Raw genomic sequence first — 20397 nt, 5'->3', positions numbered from 1 at the left:
ATATTTATATATTTATATATATACATATATATATTTATATATATATTTATATATTTATATTTATACATTTATATATATATTTATATATATATATTTATATTTATATATATATTTATATATATATTTATATATATATTTTTATATATATATTTATATATATATTCATATATATTTATATACATATTTATATACATATATATATATATATATATTTATATATATATATTATATATATATTTATATATATATATATGTATATTTAGATATATATTTATATATATATATTTATATATATATTAATATATATATTTATATATATGTATTTATATATATATATAAATACATATATATATATATATATATATATATATATATATATATATATATATATATATCTGTTTGCTTTTTTTAAAAATATATACGTAAAAATTAATAAAATAATAAATGCGTTTTAGTCTTTGAAATCCATGATTATGTTTATCTTTTAACGTAAGAACAACGTAAAACGTTTCTCCTTGAATTACTTTTCAAGAATTAAGTTTAATTTAAGTATAGATCGTGTTCGTTATATTTCTCTTTTACAATATATTTAAAAAGACTTTTTACCCTTTTTTTAAAACTGTTATTCATTATAGACAATTTGACTGCTTGGCAGATCTTGTTTGTTTTGTCTAATATGCGTGGCATCATTTTTTCAGTTAACAGACCTTGTCTCCCGGTGATGGTGATTCAGTAGTCTTATCAACAGTTTGGGGAGCATGCTCCGCGTGTTGTCGTGTAGGTAATTTCGTACTTACTATCCGGATCATCTTCAGCACACCTTTCCCAAATAACAAGACTTTCCAAAATTAAACTAATATTTGGAAGGTAACATACTAGGAACGCGTGCAATCGACATAAAAAATGACAAAAATTGAACAATAGACAAAATTAAAAAAAAAAAAAAACTGTTGGCAGCTCCCCTTCTTAATATATGCACTTTTTTCTCGTTGGAATTCCCCCCACACTCTCTCTCCTTCTCTCTTTCATTATATATATTTGTGTGTAAGCGTACGTGTCTATACAATGAACAGAGATCTAGTTCCTCAACTCCCTACTTAAATTGTTTCTGTAGATATGATTCCTAATTTATAGTCGCTCTCTTACCTCTTAGTAGTAATTTTGCATTTTTAAAGAATGGACCACACACACACACACACACACACACACACACACACACACACACACACACACACACACACACACACACACACACATATGTGTATATATGTATATATATATGTATATATGTGTGTATATATGTATATATATATGTACATATATGCATAAATTTATATATATATATATATATATATATATATATATATATATATATATATATATATACATGTAAATAGTGCAAAATGGCGTAATGTAAGCAAACAATAAATTAATTGGAGCTTCTCTTCCAATTTTCGGATTTTTAATCATATCCAAACGTATTCTATTTCCTTTTTGTGGATTGATAATTGCTATTTCTTCTGATGAGGTAAGGGCAAAATAGATTCATTGATTGCTTGATATAAAAATTAAGTGAATGATCTTGTCCTACGAAACAGATAATATCAAGAATTGTAAATGTCAACTAAATTAAAAGAATAACTTGTAAGATGGTCAACATCATATAATTTGGAATATAAACTTTTGTCATTATATGCTCCGTAATTACATTGATCTTCTTAAATAAGGATATATATATATATATATATATATATATATATATATATATATATATATATATATATAAAGGAATTATAAGTGAATAAAGAATATTTCCATAGAAATATATATGTATAAATATATATGAATATATATATATATACACATATATATGTATATATATGAATATATATACATATGTATATATATATATGTATATGTACTTTTATAGTTTTCTTGTAAATATTTAAATAGTGATGTTTTCTAGTTATAGCAAGATAGACAATCATATAATCTAAAAAGTACGATACCAAATGTACTAAAGTTGTCTGATGTTCAATGATATTCAGAGCATATTTTTATATACTTTTTTAAAGTTCAATTCATAATTTTTGAAAACACATGTTTTTTTTATTTTCTCATAGGAGAACATGTTACAGATTTGTTTTGTTAGCAATCTTCAACAAACAGTAAACTATGTTATTCCTATATTTTTTATGTAGCAAACTTTTCAAACAATTCTCTCTCTCTCTCTCTCTCTCTCTCTCTCTCTCCCTCTCTAATGTATATATATATGTATATACGTGTATGTTTGTATATATATATATGTATATGTTTGTTTATTTATATATATTTATATATATGTATATATATATATATATGTATATATATTTATATATGTGTATGTATATATAATTATGTATATGTATGTATATATATATTTATATATATGTATATATGTATTAATACATGTGTACATATGTGTTAATATATGTATGAATATATGCATGCATATTTATATATAAATGTATATGCATATATGTATATGCATATTTTTATATGTATATGCATATATCTATGTATATATATATATGTTTATGCATATATGTATATGTATGTATATATGTGTATATATATATGTAGGTATATCTGTATATATATGTATATGTGTATATATACGTATACATATGCATATATATTAGAAGAGCACGTAAACTAATAAGTAAAAGGAAAATTAAAGTAAGGAAAAAATCATGACTTAAAACTTTTTATTTGAACTTTTTGTCTTTATTATCTTAGGGAAAAACTTATGAAGGACATTATGAACAAAGATAACATATTTTTTCAAGTTCCTTTTGATATTATTTTTGAAGATTGGCTTACCTAAGAATACATCTCTTTTGATGAAATTAAGTATTCGGCAGCTTTGATAAACATTGCATCATTATCATGTTACCCAGCTGAATTCTGATCCTCTTCAATACCCCATTTTAAGGGTCGCTGTACATTTTGTATTCTACGTATTTTCAATATTTTGCATTAGAAACCGACTTCCATGCGAAAAGCATTTTAGACCTTATTTTTACAATTTTTTTTATTTATCTTTCATGGGCTTCAGGATTTGACCAGGTCATATTAGCATACTCTATAACTCTTTTGGGGCTATAAATCGTCTGAGTCTATAGTTGAAAAAAAAAACAAAAAAAAAAAAACACGAATTAGAAAGTGATTTCAGAATAGGGATTTTTAACCTGAACCTCCAAATCAGCAGTGATTAGACCATTCCAGTAATAATCCGGCCTCTTTTGATTTTGAGATGGCAGTTTAGTTCTGTGTGGTTCTAAGAGGTCCACCTTCCCAGGCCTTGCCTTCTCTCTTTGGGAAGGGGTTAGTTTATTTAAAATCGCATGAGATATCGTTACCATGGAATGCTGACGGGGCTGCCTAGACACATTCTGTAGGTTAGAGTGCTCCTCCTCAGGAGGCACTGACTTGTCAATCACGCTTTTCGAGCCTGGTGTCTAAGTTCTTGCAGTGAGAGAGAACTATATACCTTTAACACATCTTTCTCAATTCTTTTTAGATATAATGCTAAATGGCAGTAGACTATATTCTGAATCCGTGGTATGTCAAATAGTCCAGGGGAAAGAAAACTTCGAAAGAACCGAGGTCAGATTAATCTAACTATATAAAATCGCATGCTACTTGATCCTATTAGATTTGTTTACTTAGATTGATTTAGAATATAGTCTATGCTGACATTTCGCCTTATATCTAAAATTCATTTAGAATATAGTATCACGGTGCTGCTTCCCTGCTGACTATAACATTGTAGTTTTCAAATTTAATGTAGACATCCTTATTGAGCCGTCTTCTTAATAGTCAATTTATGACCAGTTACAACTATCCTTACTAATCCTCTCGGTGTTTTACTGTTTATTTGTAAAATCAATACCTTTATCTTTGAGTGGCATGCGGTCCCTGATAAGCGGTTACTTGCTTGTAAAAAAGGACCTACTAATTTAAAAAGCAAATCTACACAATGTTTTATGGGCAAGTCAATGGTCAGTTCTTATCAACTACTATCTAATTCAGGGTGCTAACCCCAAAATAAAACGTAGATTAGCCTCGTACTCCCCAATGTTTTAATAATCTTTTTTGTGCCTTTTTTTAAGTTTCTCCAAAATTAAACTAAAAGTTAGTAATTTAAAATATCAATAAAATGTAAAAATTAACACGCTCAATCGATTAAATTTCTAATCTATCTATCTATCTATCTATCTATCTATTTATCTATCTATCTATCTATCTATCTATACAAGTGAAAGTGTCTGTCTGTGTGTGTATCTGTGAATATGTGTGTACATTTCCCTATGCAATAACTCTGTCAATTTTAAGGCTACAGACTCGAAATTTGATATACAGGGCACTGAGATTTGGAGAAATCGATGTGATCGGTTTTTGGCGAGAAATTTGGCTCTTAAGGGGTCACAATTCAACGATTTGACCTTTGAAAACTCTACCAAACTCCTCCGATAATTTTGGGTCTACACACTTGAAATTTTAGATATAGGTTCATTGGACATGGATCTAACTTAATAACTTGAATGTTAAATGTTAAGGGGTCGAAAAGGGACCCAAAGTTAAAAAAAATTGAACTCTGCGGTCTCTTCCAAATTACTCAGACAATTTCTGGTCTAAATATTTGAAATTTTACATAAAGGGTATTCAGAGATAGGGCAAAATTTTCCATCCAAAATCTTTAGTTACGAATATAGAAATGTATGTATCTATGTATGTTGGCATGTCTGCCTAAAACTTTCGACAGAGGCGACGGATTTTACCAAGATCAGTATCGTTTGAAAGTTCGATCTTTCATACGGCAAATATCGAAAAATTGGCTAAAAACATTCACATCTTCACCTTCAACTAGGCACTTTTCTACAGGGGTGGGGGTCGCTTTTTACGCCAATATTTTTTAAAGATATCCTCTCCCTTAGATTGTCTAGCCTTAATTTTAAATAATGTAGCTTCCGGCTGGCGGTGGTCGTAACAGCAAAGACCTTAGGTTTTTACCCCGTTCTTTTTCTCCTTCGCGGTACGGGTTCGAGCCGTCCTTCCTACTACCACATTTTTTGTTGTTTGCTTTTTTTTGTTCAACAGACACATCCAAACACCCGAGCAACGCCGGGCTGAAATGCTAGTCTATATATCTATAAAAGTGAAAGTGTATGTCTGTGTGTGTGTCTGTATATAGTGTGTTTGTGTGTGTGTACATTTCCCTACGCAATAACTCTGTCAATTTTCCGTCTACAGACTCGAAATTTGATATACAGGGTACTGAGATTTGGGAAAATCTATGTGATCGGTTTTGACCAGAAATTTGGCGATTAAGGGGTCAAAGTTCAACAATTTGACCTTTGAGAACTCTACCAAACTCCTCCGACAATTTTCGGTCTAAACACTTTAGATATAGGTTCCTTGAACATAGATCTAACTTAATAACTTGATTTGTGCCCAAAACAATAAATGTTAAGGGGTCTCATAATAGGGGTCAAAGTTAATAAAAATTGACCCCCTTTTTTTTGCTAAGCATACACCTCCAAACACCCGGGCAACGCCGGGCACCCATTGCTAGTATATCTATAAAAGTGAACGTGTCTGTGTGTATGCCTGTCTGTGTGTCTGTGTACATTTTCGTCCACAATAACTCTGTCAATTTTCAGTCTACATACTCGAAATTTGATATGCAGGGTACTGAGATATGGAAAAATCTATGTGATCGGTTTTTGGCCAGAAATTTGGTTGTTAAGGGCTCAAAGTTCAACGATTTGACCTTTGAGAACTCTACCAAACTCCTCCGACAATTTGGGGGGTACACACTTGAAATTTTAGATATAGGTACCTTGAACATGAATCTAACTTAATAACTCAATTTGAGCCCAAAACAATAAATTGTAAGGGGTCATAATAGGGGTCAAATTTTAAAAAATTGACCCCTCCTTTTTTTTTTGGTTCAGCATACACCTCCAAACACCCGAGCAACGTCGGGCTGAAATGCTAGTCTATATATCTATAAAAGTGAAAGTGTCCGTCTGTCCGTGTGTGTCAGTGTATCTGTGTATCTGTGTGTCTGTGTGTGTACATTTCCCTACGCAATAACTCTGTCAATTTTCCGTCTACAGACTCGAAATTTGATATACAGGGTACTATGATTTGGGAAAATCGATGTGATCGGTTTTCGGCCAGAAATTTGGCGATTAAGGGGTCAAAGTTCAACGATGTGACCTTTGAGAACTCTACCAGACTCCTCCGACAATTTTCGGTCTAAACACTTGAAATTTTAGATATAGGTTCCTTGGACATGGATCTAACTTAATAATTTTTTTTTTATTACATTTTCACCCCAAACAAGGCGCATTGCCACTTTGGTGTAGGGGGCTACTATCAGGGGCAGCAACTACTGGGGCACTATGTTGGGATTTGGGTAACAAGATGTCGGTTCACGTTGCACTTGAACTTCTGCATTTCAGTACAGTTAGGGAAGCAGGAACCTGGAATGGGATTCCAGAGTCTAGCGGTTCTGGGGAAGAAACTACTGGAGTAGAAAGATCTTTTACATCTAGGGATCTCTACTGTGTGGGGGTGGGATTTAGCTGCCTGTCAGGTTTGTCGAGGGTGTCTACGTCGTGGGGGCACAAGTGTCTGCAGTTCGTCAAAGCATTCACCATTAAAATACTTGTAGAACAGGCAGAGGGATGCAACGTTCGTCAATGGGAAAAAGGCTGAAGCTTAGATGCCAATTCAGGGCCTATCAGATGGGCGACTCTTTTTTGAACCTTGTCTAAGAGCGAGAGACTAGTAGCAGATGCACCAGCCCAAATGTGACAACAATACTCCATACATGGGCGAATGGTGGCCTTATAGAGGTACAGGATACTTTCAGGTGTCAGTAGTTTTCTAGCACGGTAGAGAGAGCCTACCTTTTTCGCAGCGGGAAAGTGGCAATGTTTCCAATATAATTGTTCCAACTCATGTTTCCTGTGAACGTTAGGCCAAGCAGTTTGAAAGATATACTCTCAGACAGGGAGTCACTGGCTATTGCTATTGGTGGCAGAGAAGGTTTCTTGTAATTATTGAAGGAAACCAGTTTAGTCTTGGCAGCATTGAATGTGACCATCCATTTTTGTCCCCATTCCACCACAGATTGGAGGTCGTCCTCTAGTGTTTTTGCCATTTCTTTAGATATGTGTTCATTTGTTTTCCTGTCATGCCTGTTATAGAGTGTAGTGTCATCAGCATATATACCTATCTCAGAGGCAGTTTTGTCGGGGAGGTCATTAATAAATATTAGGAACAATAGAGGTCCAAGGATAAACCCCTGAGGCACTCCCGCATTTACATCACACTGTTTAGATGTACGATCGTCGAGGACAACCTGGATTTTTCTCTTATCTAAGAAGGATTTAATTATGTTAAGTATTCTACCAGTGATACCGTATGATTTAATTTTCCTGAGGAGACTCTTGTGCGATATCCTGTCAAAAGCCTTAGATATATCTAGAGCTACCGCTCTGCCCTCCCCCGCTTTGTCCAGTGAATGGTATATACGTTCAGAGATTACAGTGAGGATGTCAGCTGTGGAACGGGCTTGTCTAAATCCATATTGTTTGTCAGTCAGAAGTTTAGCATCTATAAGGTGCCGGACTATAGCATGGTTAATTATGATCTCAAATATTTTGGCGAAAAGTGGGAGGAGGCTAATGGGGCGATAATTTGTTGGGTCAATTCTTTCGTCAGAATTCTTGAATATTGGTACCACAGAAGCAGTTTTCCAACAACCCGGAAACCATGATTCATTCAGGCATTTGTTGTAGAGTTTGGAGAGAACTGGAGCTACTTCGGCTGAGCACTTTTTGAATAGCACAGCTGGGATGAGATCAGGTCCACATGCTTTTGATTTGAACCCAAAACAAAAAAAAAAAAAATTAAGAGGGCATAATAGGGGTCAAAGTTAAAAAAAATTGACCGCTTTTTTTTTTTGCTCAACATACACCTCCAAATACTCGGGCAACGCCGGGAACCCATGCTAGTAGTTTTATAAAGGGCTTATGTTTTTGACAAATACTCCATTATTTTTCGTTATTATTTTGATTATTCGGGCTATTATTCTCATCGTGAGTGTCATTTTCACAACGCTTCGGTCGATGTAACCCCCGACCTTTTTCAGGTGTATCTTGTCGAACTCCGGAATGTTTCTGTCGAACTTGGGAATCTGGACGATACTGATATTTACAACTAGAAATAAAATAGGCTTAAAGTTCCTAAAATTCGTACTAGAATTGTCCGTAAGAAAACTTGGAAAAATCAATTTTAAAAGTAACATGCTCTTGAAGATTGATAGTTCAATTCTTAGTATGAGCGATCGAAAAATACTATTGCAAATTACTTAGAACCTCTATCCAGTCATGACTGACGGAAGGAGAGCATTCTACCTCTGTGAAGTAAATAAAGAGGACAAAATATTTTGAGACGGCGGGGTGGTAGTTTTGTCAGACTTGATATTTGCTTTCTTTTTTTCCCTAAATACTTGAAATGGTTTCGTCCAACAGTTTTTTATTAGCTAAATTTTGCATGACGGGATACATTTTTATACAGATACAAATAAATACACAGTTTTTTCAGTGAAGCGTTCTTATTTTCTCAAATAATTGATTGCATACACTTTCGAAAAAGTCTGCATTAAATTATTTGATTATAAATAAAGAAGACCGACAAAGCCATATCTTTTCGGAAAACGTTGGTTTCTTTGTCAGTGGACTAAAATGTCCCCGAAATGCCAATCTCTTGCATATGTCAAAATGTCTATCTCAAGTTTAGGTTTAAAATTCACCAAAAGTTAAGATGAACAAAAGATATATTGGTGATCACAGGACTTTTTTAGTTTCGCTAATGAGGAGAAAAAATATCCCTCAAATTTGCCCCCCTCCAATATATATATATTTTGGTGAATCAGAAGAACAGACCACTCGAAGTTCGCAGCAAACAATGTCAGATAAAAAAATTCTATTTTTCTAAAAAGAAAACAAAGAAATCAATAAATATTTCATACAGTAATATATTTTTTTGTATAATACTAAGAACAATTTCAAAACAGTGAAATAATAACACTTTATTTTTTATGCATAAAATGATTAAGTATAATGCAAATATTTTATCTGACAATATCTTACAATATGCACGTACAAATTTCTCCCCAAATCCAACAAAACTTAATTTGCTTTTATTATTCAAGTAAAAGTGACAACAAGGGCAGATAAATATTATTTAACTGAAATCCATTATTGAGATGAGTATCATTAATTAATTAATTTATTGCGGACTATTATCCTCATCTTTCTTACATGTTGTTTCACGAGGTTCGGCCAACGGTTCCTCTGGCCTTCATCAGGTGGTAACCGCGAGGGGATAGGAACTCCGAAACTTCTAACTGCATTCTCAGCAATTACTGCCATCCATAGTTGTTGTCGTCCCACCACGTTTTTTTTGGGGGGCCAAGTAAGCATCTGGCCGGTTTTGGTTAGGATTGAAACCGCTATCTTCAGACAATTCTCAACTGGAACCGTAGAGATTCAACGTCTCTATCCACTACGCAACAGGCCTCCGAAATTAATAAATAATACTCATCTCAATAATATACTCCAATTAAATAATATATACTATTCGGTGCGGACCCGACCATTGAAGATCATATAATGAATAAACGTGCATTCATAAGATCAAAAAATCCAACCTTGATCGCCCTTAACTCCTGCTTGTTTTATGACAAAAAAAATCTAATGAGGACATTTTGTTTACATTGATGACCCCCCCTCCTCCACAAAAAAATGACACGGAGGCATAAGTAAAAATTCTTGTAGCTCATTTAAATCAAATTCTAGATTAATATTGCTAAAGCATGACAATTTGCAAATGAATTACGAGCCTTTTGCTCGACCTCCCCAAGCCAGCTTACAACTGATTAACGATTTCGCAAGTTTATTTTCGGACAAAAGAAACCATTACTAATCAATTGTTTATTGCTATTAAAAGAAAGAAAGAAAAATAACACTGAATTGAACATTATTTCGCACTGTATAAAAAAGTAAATAAATAGTCATAGTCGTGACAGAATACCGGAAGAGTCAACACCCTTGTTGCCGATAAGAGCATTCGTTTATGGTCAGCCCTCATTTTATCGCTGATCTAGGGTCATGAAAAGAGGGCGACGAAAGAGTTGCGGTCTTACGTACAAAAGCAATCTTAATGTACTGGCTGGGGTTTGTTTTTGAAACTTCAAAACAGAAAACAGGTAATCATTATTTCATATTGAATTGAGCCGAATACTACCTTCTTTCATTTTGATTTAGAATAAGTATAGATAATATAAAATGGCTATATTTATCTTATAATTGTAAAGCTTCACATGCCTCCATGCAGTAACTTAGTCCAAGATATATGTTATTCTACATTGCACTCTAGAGAATCTACTGTTTCTTTCATAATTTTTTTATATAAACTTCTTTCCAGTTAACGAAAAAAACGAACAAACTAAACATTAAGAAATTTACGTTCAGGGTTTGAACCTACAGACCACGTCATGCAAAAAAAACAAAAAAACAAAAACAAAAAAAAAACAAAACAAAAATCCCCCCCCAAACAAAAAACAAAACAAAAACAAAACAAAAACAAAACACGTAAATTTTCAGGTCTTATGAAATTCTTTGCATTAATGAAAAAAATTAAGAAATTTACGTGCGGAATTTGAACTTACAGGCCACGCCATGCAACCCCCCAAAACAAACATAAACACCCTATCAACTTACCCACAGTAGACTTTTCACCTCTCGCTGTTCTATCATTGTCGCTAAGCGACGACATGGAAAATGACTTTATCGATGATAGATAAATTAAAATAACTGTTTCGATGATTGATTATCGATAATTATAGGTGGGGGTATTCTTAGACAAAACTTAACTAAGATCACTCCCAGATTTATAAACTAAAGTTCTGTAAATTTAAATGAAAATCTGTTCATCCGTTTCGAAATCGTATCTTAATGCAGGAACCCACTCACTCACACAGAAAAAGTTGAATATATATGTGTGTATATATATATATATATATATATATATATATATATATAGAGAGAGAGAGAGAGAGAGAGAGAGAGAGAAAGAGAGAAGAGAGATATGAGTAGATGAATACATATACCGTAATACCTTGAGATACGAATGCATTAAGATACGATTATTTAAAAGTAAAAGGAGACATTATATCTATATTCGCCCTAAAATATGACTTTAAAAATCACGGTACGACAAAAAATTATGAAAAAAACAAAAGGAATAGCAGAAAAGACAAAAGAAAACAAAACAAAAAACAAAAAACAAAACTAAACGCAAATAGAAAAGTGTATTAATATGTGTGTATGTGTGAAAAATGTGTATTTATGTGTGTGAAAAAAATCTATTATGTGTGACAGCATATGCCGTCTAAGCTCTCTTTCCCTGCCCACTCCTCTTCCTTTAAGCTCACCTTCGTTAGCCGCTCATCCTTGCCTTCATGGTAAGTTGGATATAATTTTATTCTTTTACTTTTTATTTATCTTTTCTGTTACATTAAGACTTAAATATTAAGCATTTAGTAAGTTTTTAATTTTATTGGAACGGGTTTATTCTGTTTCTTTTAACTCAAATTCGAATAACTATTTTGAGATACGACTTTGTCGAGATACGTCGGTGGCCATGGCACAAATTGAATTCGTATCTCAAGGTATTACTGTATTTATATATGTATGCATATATAATTATATATATATGTATGTATCTTTCTCTGACTCTTTCTTTCTGTCTGTCTATCTCTCTATATATACAATCTTGGAAGTTTTTAACCTTGAAAACTATATAAAAAATAAAATAAAAAATATTTTAGCCCTTCGTTGGAAAATTAGTTTATCGGTAAGTCATCTAATCTCTTGCAATCGCGGAATCAAGTTGCTTTCTCAAATTCATAATAGTCATATATTTTCAGGGATCACCAGTTGTTTACGATGAAACACAATTTCGGGGATTTAAAAACAAAACAGTATATCAAATCATGGCTCCCTAGCAGTGTTGTTCAAACACAACCTCCCTTAAACAACATATATATGTGCGTGTGCTGATATACTTACGAGATTCATCCCATATAAGGCACATTGCCGTTGTGACGTAACTGATAACTCTGAGAAATTGTGCAGTGAAGTCTTGTTTCTGGCTACGTTAAAATTTCTGCTTATTAGTATAGTCAGGAAAACAGTGACCAGGGAAATATTACTCCAGGAAAAGCAGTCTGAGGAAAGAAACAATTAGAGTAGAAAGATTTACTGTATATAAGAATCTCTAGAGTTACGTAGTGGGATTTTACTGCTAACTGGATTTACATTGAAGGGCACACGTGCAGCTAATTCTCCAGAGCATCTGCCATTTGAGTAGTTGTAGATCAAACACGGAGATAAAACATTGACGCAGGTGAGACTAGTTGTTGATGCACAAGCCTAGACGCGCATGGGGAAAATGGTGGCTTTGTAGAGACATAGGCTACAGGCAAGTGTGATAAGTTTTCTCGTCCGGTAGAAGGAGCCCGACTTTTTTTTTTTGCAGCAGTCATGGTAATATCATCTATCTTTACTTCATGTTAGCTATAAATATTAGGCCGATAAGTCCTAATGGTTAATTCTCAGGTAGAGTCTATTAGACATGGCAGTCGATGGTTTAAAGGTTTATTAAAATGGTTAAAGCAAAAAAGTTTTGTTTTGGTAGCATTAAATATAAATTTACTTATATATATAAATGTATACAGTAATAAATACATAATTATATATATGTATATATATAATCATTCATGTATACATACATATATATTTTTATATACATTGTGTGTATATGTGTGTAAATGCACATATATATGTATATATATACATGAGTGTGTATGTGCATATACATATAAATATGTTTCTTTACATCTATATGTACATATCAATGCACACACGCATACACACATATACATAAACTCAGAAAATAATTAGAATTAATATTGAGAACTGTATTAATGTATTATGAATAACAGTTACATACTCATATATACATACATGTATATATTTGTATACAGGTATGTATATATATATATATTCATGAACACACACATATATACACTTAAAACAAGATTTAATATTGAGAAATATATTATAAATATCATTCATATGTTCATATATGTATGTATATATATATATATATATATATATATATATATATATATATATATATATATATATATATATATGAAACAATAAGAGTGGAAAATGAAGTCATAAAAACTATATATTGGTGAATATAGAATGGTTCATTCATTTAATAAAGGTATACAAACATTTACTTTGGGGATAGAGGGGACTCTTTATACCAAGGTATTTGGAAGCCTAACGCTTCTCATCAGAAGTGTAGAGAAGATGCTAGGTAATATAATGGAGATGTGACGTCTAGCAAGGGATGAAATTATTGATGTTGTTGGGGGAATTATACCGAATTCTAAGATAAAGGGGGAGACTTATATATATATATATATATATAATTTTTAAAATATAATTATCAACTGACACGTGTTTCGTCGTGTATTCTAGCGAATCTCGATAGATTCAGCCACTCTGTTGCATGCTAATGTGCCGCGGAACGGTTGTTGGGAAACTCTGGCATACTGATATGTCGAAGATATTGTTTGCAACAACCTTTGTTTAATGATCCATTTACAAGTGATACTCAATAGGTATTGTGTGTTGGTATTTAGTAACATACAAATGAAGCAAAACAGACAAACCTCACAAAACTAATTCCTTAACTATCTACATTGTCGGAGGGCCTTGGTGCTTCAATTTATCAGAATCTTCCTTGACGTGTGACTTAAGAAAAAATCTAAAAAAAAAACAAACCGAATTTGATCTAAGTCTTCAAGCTTTCTTACACTACAAAATTAATGTAATCAATCAACTATCTACTTGTCATACAAGGTTATATCTGACCCTAATGTCAACCTCGTCAATTTTTCCGAATTTGCAATTGTATCCGAAGAATTATCTCTACACTTTATTAAAAAGTATATTCGTGCTAAGTAATGTACAGCGCTCATGCCACTTTTTATATTTCGGATAGTTTTGTTAAAATAAATTCATCTATGTAATACAGAAAAGTCAGTCGGATTCTCGATTTTTTGTTGTCGATATATTCCTTCTTACAAAATGAATATTAGATGCTAAAAAGTCGGGTTTTGCATTGTATATATAAACTCTGTATCACGCTTTATTGCAAGTCACATTTTTTTTGCTATGTTGTAAAGTAGAGATTGTACAAAAATTAAGCGTGATTATGCATGAGTGAAATTTGTTACAGTAAAACATCCGAAGTAAACATATGGAATTTTTCAACTCTATTAATTAGTTATACACAACGTAAAGTTCAATTATCTGTTTTAACCGATTTATGTAATGGTCACGTTTTTCAGATTTAAGGTAATCAAACGCAGCTATTATCATTATATTGCCAGTTTAGTCTAAGAACGAGTATACACACGCCATCAAAATATATGAAAATATGTTTCACCAGTCTGCTGCATTTCAATTGTATACAATCAGAGAAAAAAGTTGCTGTCATTTTTTTAAAATGGAAATCGCTCCAGCCAAAGCATTAAGCCACTTAATGTTAAGAGCTGAAAAATATTACTTCATCGAAAAATTAGCCAATGATAAATGTTTTCATAAATAGATTCCGACCAATAAAAAAACAACATTTTGTCAGAAACATTGTTCATGGAATGTGAAGATTAAAAGGGCAAAAGAGAAGCGAAAGTAAACCTAAGGTTCACTTTCTACTCTTTTTGTAGAAAAAAAAACACGTGAGAGTGCTCAATTTTTTAAATTAATATCTTGTTTGCTTGTTCTTGTGCGCGACCCTTGATATCCTTCCAGACTAAGAACTTGTCGTCGTGAAATCAAATCTCTTTATTTATACTTTCACAGGAACTAAGTCTGGTACGTATTAGACACTCTACAATGGCCATTAAGGGAGCTAGTGTGAAGTTTAACAAGGGCGCATTTACTGCATGTCATGATAACCTTAATTTGCAGACAGAATCGTTCTGTGAGACGGGTGACGTAAAGCTGAGGCAGAAGATATCAGGTCAAACAGTAGTCAAAACAGTGAAACGATGACGAATGACATCATGCTTTCGAACCAAGAGAAACAAAGGTTACAAATCGGTGTCTCTGTGAAAGACGTGCGAATAATAATCTAAGCGGAGTGTTAGCTCAAGTCTCTATCTGTGTGCGCCACGCATTTCAGTAAGTTAGAAAATAAGATGAGAAGTAATAAATACCTTAGGGAGCATTAGTCTATCTCTCTCTCTCTTCCGAGGCAATTCTCTTCAAATAAAACCATTTATGAAAACTTATACGTATACAACACAATCACGTTGACACACCGGTTCTCGACAAATCGCTGAAGTTAAGCAACGCTGAGCCTAGCCAGTACCAGATGGGTGACCATTTGGGAAGGCGAGATGCTTTATGTACCGCGAGGTAAAATACCAGGTTGGGAAACTGACGTGGTCTAACCCTTTCACGAGGGTAATAGGCCTCTCTTATTTCTCTCGTGGTAGGCAACCTATCTGATGATAGTATCACGATAAAAACTACCCTTGATAGCCCTGGCAAAGCATCAAATATTCAGCTACGAAGAAGATTTGAATTACACTACAAACTCATGTAACGTTTTACGTTTTATGAAAACTTTCAGCAAACGTCTCTTTATGTCCTATTTCTTCGAGAAAAGAAGCTTATTTCTATAGCAACCACCAGACGATACGGCGACTATAAAGAGAAGTGGCGATGGCAAACAAGAATGTATATGTAAAGACGTTTATTTGTTATTGAAAATATTATAAGTCAAGACAAAACAAATGGAAGATAGAAAAGGTCTACTCGACTTGATCCTTGTTCTAAATCATTGACCAGTGAGGTAGGGATCAGAGAAAGAGAGGTCAGTAACCACTGTGTAATTATATTTTTTCAGCGCATGATATTTTCTCATGGTCACGTCTTGCGTGCTTCCAAGAAACTCTCTCACACTCTCTTTAAGCCACTTGGCGTCATACCCGTTTCTATAAATTCAAACAGTAAGTAATCCTTACTTCTGCTGCAGCATATTGACCCCGACTGACCTTTCATATTCTCAATTAATTATTTTATATACTAGTGGGTTTACTAACCTAATATCTAAAGGGTGTTCGAATTAATATTCATATCTATATATAAAATAACTTTTCGATCAGCGAAGTTTAAAAAGAAAGAAGATAAAAAAGAAAACGTCTGAAACGAGAAAGTAAAAAAAAAAGAAGAAGATATGTTTCAATCGATATAGAAAAAGAAAATTTAAAAGATAGAAAACGTCTCATTATGAAAATAGAGTGAATTATTTATTTCCAAAGTCATTTTAGGGAGCCACAGGGTGTTGCTAGACGTCCTATTTGCTTCCCCTTTCTCCTAAACACGTCCGAGAACTTTTTATTTTGACAGGATGGATATATATATATATATATATATATATATATATATATATATATATATATATATATATATATATGAAGATATTATTAATATTTGTTGAAATAATATTGTATATATATGTAGATATAATAATTTTTCAATAAATAATTATAATTTCGTATGCCTATGGACACTAGAGTTTCATGCTTACGCAATCATCAGTGCTGCAGAATTAGGATTCAAACTCAGTCAACAGTTATCTTTGACTTTGCAGAGTAGAGTTAATAATTCAGACAGCGATGGGAATATTTGATCAAACAGGAAGTTTGTGAATGATACACAAAGTTAATTCGCGGCTTCATTCTCAATTTACAAATAAGGTTCAGTTTTAATTTTACTTAAAAAGGCTTATAACTATACTTTTTCAATAAATATTACTAATTTTTACGCCCACAGACACCCGTGTAATATGTTTATTCAATCATCACTATATATATATATATATATATATATATATATATATATATATATATATATATATATATATAGTAAGTTATAAAATATATATGGCGATTAAGCTACACAAAATTTCCGCGATTCATCAGGTTTATATATATATATATATATATATATATATATATATATATATATATATATATATGTATATTCACTCTTTGGTAGACACATGTTGTTTCATTGGATGTACTTCTAGGAAACTAAACTCTACTGACTGAATATATATATATATATATATATATATATATATATATATATATATAATGATTATATTGCTGTAGTGTCCTGAATTTAAATCCACCGAAACTCCGGTATAAGGATCTGACCGCTAACGCCGCATTAAAAAATCGCAACAGAAACCTATATGCATATATGTATTCAATAAAGTTTGTATGAATAAACACGCTATACTTATTAGCTTTGCGATTACTTACAATTACCATACATATGTTTTCATAACTTATATGGTTTGAGCATGTGTGTACATGCATTAGTCTTTACTATAGAATGAAAGACAAAATGTAAAAATAAACACGACTTCATTTCCGGTAATATGTATTATTTATTAACATCATTTCCATGCTTAGAAATTAGATCAAACAGTCGTTTGTCCACAGATGCTTTTAACAGACGAATTTCAGACGATATTCTGGTACCAGTCACAGTTTTGATCATTTCATGCGAACATCGTTTGATAAGAACTGCATGTCTCCTTCATAAACTTTCATCGAGATTGCTTAGAGTTGCTCGATAGAGCAAAGGTTAGGACAATAAGCCATAAATGTTTATTTTTCAAATCCCAAGTTGCATGATAGGAAGGTATAACTTTGACTAAAGTGATAGGGCCTATTGCGCATTAAAATTAATTAACTGTCCTATACGTGGGAATGCTTAATAATTTTCCCCACAAATATGACGTAAGAATTGATGAGTTTGACCCTTTTTGGCACTCACAAAGGTTCGAAAAGTTCATTTAATGCCAACGCAAAAACACCACCATTGCCTCGTTTGTTGACGCCGAATTTATTGCGGGTGAAAAGCTTCAAGGTGTACCTAAATTTACCCTTTCTGGTGTACACAGTGCAACTCTGATTTCAATAGGATGGATCTAACGATAGGTTTAATACTTCTTCCTATCTTTATTATTTGGATTATTCGAACTACTGTTTTTATCTTGAGTGTTATTTCCACAACCGATGCAACCTCCAACCTTCATCATGTGTATCTTGTCCAACAAGAGAATCTTTATGTCGAACTCAAGAATGTTTCTGTCGTACTCACGAATATGAACAGAATTTCGAACATAGCCCTTTATTTAATCCACAAGATTAGCATACTTACGAACAAGGACCCATGGTTTAACGGATAAATTACCAGATAAATTCGGTTCTAAGTGAAATTCTTCAGGAAGGTTCGATCTTCAGTGCAGCCAATACTAAGAACACAATTGCAAAATACTTAAGACTTCCACTTAGTCATGGATGACGAAACAAGAGCATGCAACCCCTGCGGATTAAATAAAGGGCCCCGTTCGAAAATCCCTGCAGATTCTCGAGTTCGACAGAAAGATTTTGGAGTCAGGCAGAAAAATTCCCAAGTTCGACAAAATATACCTGAAAGAACGTCGGAGGTTACATCGGCCGAAGAGTGGGTCGAATAATCCAGATAATACAAATTATTAAACCTCATCTAAAATTTAGAAACATTCTTTACATCTTTTTTTTTTTTTAAAGAATCTTACAGAGGATATTTCTTGACAAAGATGTTACATTTAACACTTTCAAATATGCTAACAACTGTGCTTCCGAGGTATTTTATCACTTCTCTACGTATATTCCCAACACCACGCTAGGAGCTTTATTTTCTGTTGCTTTGCTTATGGGATTTTCCAAGTGTAGATAAAATTGAAGTGCGAAAATTACTTGTCTAAAAACGCCAATGTTTCTGCGCGTCTTGTATGTTTCAGCTGCTGAATAACAGAAAAAAATACGCAGTTGATTTTATTCCCAAAGGTCGCGCGAACTAACGCGATTTCTCATCGTTCGTATGCAAGTTAGACAATGTTGGGCTGTATAAAAGCAAGTCATTTCAATAACGGGTGAGTTCATTTTGATGGAGGAGAGACGTGTACACGTGCTACGTTGAAATGTGACGTATTATTTGGAGCTTAGAGATCACATTGATGTTGAGAAGTGGTGCGAATTACAGCACCAGTGAAAAGGAGTGCGGTCAATTTTTATTAAGCTTATATACTTCAATGCTCATTCAAGAAAAAAAACTTTTTCCAAGACGTCAAATAGTTTGTGTCTTTTCTGTAACGTTTCAGTCGCCTTATTACAATAAAGTACTAACATATAATTTTCTGTAGCTTATCAATATGATTTAAAATTTCACTTCCACATTTAGAATATTTTCAGCGTATCAAGTCTTAATTCTGTATAATGTTTAGTATTCCAAATATCAATAAAATGTGAACTTCTATAAAGCGTGATAGACATTTTTCCCAATATAATACATTATGAATATTCAGATGTGTTTGTGCAACGAAATTCATATCATGAACCTTAAAATTGTATTGTTGGCATTTTAAAGCATATTGATAAACTATGTAAAGTTTCTTTTGAATTGAAAGGCATGTTTGTTTTCAGAAAATTTTTTTAAAAAAATCTTATTTTAAACAAAATGGCAGCCGTCGATCAGAGAAGCTTTGAATTGTAAAAGCACAGACGAAGACGAAGACTGGGGGGTTTCCGTTGCGTAGTCGATCTGTACAAGTGTCGGATTGTAAAAATCTACAGTCGGAGAGCAAATTCCTTCTCGTATTGGACACGAAAAAAACATGTGCAGGAATACTTAATATTTTTATGGAGCAATTCTGATTGGTTGCTGGCAGGACGTGGCTTGATTGGTCAATTCTTATCGCCAGTATCTATAAACAGAACCTTCCAACTTTCTGTAATCATACTCCCTAGTATATAAAAAATATTGCAACAGTTACATTGGTATTTTTGTGGTCAGGATTTTTTTCTAGAAAGATATCGGGTTTTTACGGAAGGGACCAAATGAAAGTTACCAACATCTTAAGTTGAAGTGATTTTATGTGGAACGAAATAGATTTGAACTTAGAACACCCAGGTCGTCAGTTCGTGTCGTTAACCACTTGACTACCGTCGCCTTTCATAACGAAGATAAATCTGACAAGAAAGTAACATAGGCGATTGGTTATATACTAGCTTATCAAGAAACAATACAGCTTTATAAAAAAAAGTTTTTATTTATTACTGTTTTT

The 20397-nt window shown here is 32.7% G+C and overlaps 1 protein-coding gene across 3 annotated transcripts in view; it reads left to right on the top strand.

Moving 5' to 3' along the window:
- LOC145258261 (sulfate transporter-like) overlaps positions 1-20397 on the top strand; it is a 292022-nt gene that overhangs the window by 56154 nt on the left and 215471 nt on the right. Inside the window, exon 1 of one of the 3 annotated variants that reach the window (XM_080116289.1) lies at positions 10215-10330. The exons of the other annotated variants lie outside the window; for them this stretch is intronic. The gene's annotated coding sequence lies outside the window, so the exon portion shown is untranslated. Of the gene's footprint in view, positions 1-10214; positions 10331-20397 lie in introns of those variants that run through there. 3 annotated transcript variants of the gene reach the window in all.

Source organism: Euprymna scolopes, chromosome 3, assembly GCF_053919585.1.
Source record: "Euprymna scolopes isolate OS-2025 chromosome 3, ASM5391958v1, whole genome shotgun sequence".
Taxonomy (NCBI): Eukaryota; Metazoa; Mollusca; class Cephalopoda; order Sepiida; family Sepiolidae; genus Euprymna; species Euprymna scolopes.
Note: the sequence above shows the minus strand (reverse complement) of the source record. Positions and strands in the feature narration are given on the sequence as shown.